The sequence below is a fragment of the Chrysochloris asiatica genome, unplaced genomic scaffold (genome assembly GCF_000296735.1).
Source record: "Chrysochloris asiatica unplaced genomic scaffold, ChrAsi1.0 scaffold00223, whole genome shotgun sequence".
In the NCBI taxonomy this organism is placed as follows: Eukaryota; Metazoa; Chordata; class Mammalia; order Afrosoricida; family Chrysochloridae; genus Chrysochloris; species Chrysochloris asiatica.
The window spans coordinates 1,076,954-1,077,508 of NW_006408741.1; positions in this window are offsets into that span (position 1 = coordinate 1,076,954).

The following is a 555-nucleotide window of genomic DNA, read 5'->3' on the forward strand; positions in this document are numbered from 1 at the left end:
TACCTCTGTAGGGTTGACTACTTATATAAGCAAACGCCTCATTCACAAACTGACCAATCCCCTCTCTGTAGGCTACAGACAGTTCATTTGCATAGTAGATAGTCACTTCATTTGCATAATCTATTGATCAATCCCAGTAAGGTCCATACCACTTACAGGGTAGGCTGTAGCCCAGAGCCACACAAAAAAGTATCAAACCATAAATTGTTTACAGTTTACCCAGGAAATATCATTTGAACTAGAAAAAAGTAACAAACCCTTTTGGGTAGAAAACTAGGGCAAAAGTAACTCAACAGAGTTCAGGGGGGAGATCTCTCAAACTGTTTTTCAAAAGAAGTAAGGTAGGAGGACTTCGGCGCTTCACTGACCAGGCAGCTCATGTTAAGATGCTTGACTGTTTTTGTTTGTTTGCTTTAACCTTGGTTTCCCTTGCATTATAATGTAGAGTAGACACTGGAGAGGGAGAGAAAGGAATAGTCAGAAACACCACACTAGAAGGCTTGTAAGTCTGTCTTCTGCTTATCACTGATTGGAATACCTAAAATGGGGCTACAG